This window comes from Pyxicephalus adspersus, chromosome 3 (genome assembly GCF_032062135.1).
Source record: "Pyxicephalus adspersus chromosome 3, UCB_Pads_2.0, whole genome shotgun sequence".
NCBI lineage: Eukaryota > Metazoa > Chordata > Amphibia > Anura > Pyxicephalidae > Pyxicephalus > Pyxicephalus adspersus.
Genome location: NC_092860.1, coordinates 93,591,892 through 93,592,376, shown reverse-complemented (window position 1 = coordinate 93,592,376; position 485 = coordinate 93,591,892).

The following is a 485-nucleotide window of genomic DNA, read 5'->3' as shown; positions in this document are numbered from 1 at the left end:
ATATCTTTTAGGCATTTCCAATCCAAAATCAGTTACAACTAATAATTTGCAGGGATCCCGGACTATAAAGAGATAGAATGGTATTAGAATTCAGTTAGGCTTCAGACTTAGTATCCAGTGTTTCTGTCACCTTTACCTCTTTTCATCCTGCAATCGAAGAATTTGTTTGTAGATAAAATCAGGCTGTATAATTTTAGTATTTCCTTACATCTTGGAATACTTAGTTACACTTTGATCTTTTACACTTGCTTGAATCTCTGGAGTCTATTGCATGATTTTACTGTAGTAAAGCATTGTATGTGGCCTTTCATTTAGGATAAGCTCAGATGGGCGGTGAGGTTTCGGTTTCCTAATTTTTTTTTGTTAATGCAAATAGTGTAAGTACTTTAATTTGTTTTGGTATGAGCCTCTTGTAGTCTCTGTACAGCATACCTTATACTACCGTTTCCCCGATTATAAGGCACTCTCTTATATTTTTTGAAATG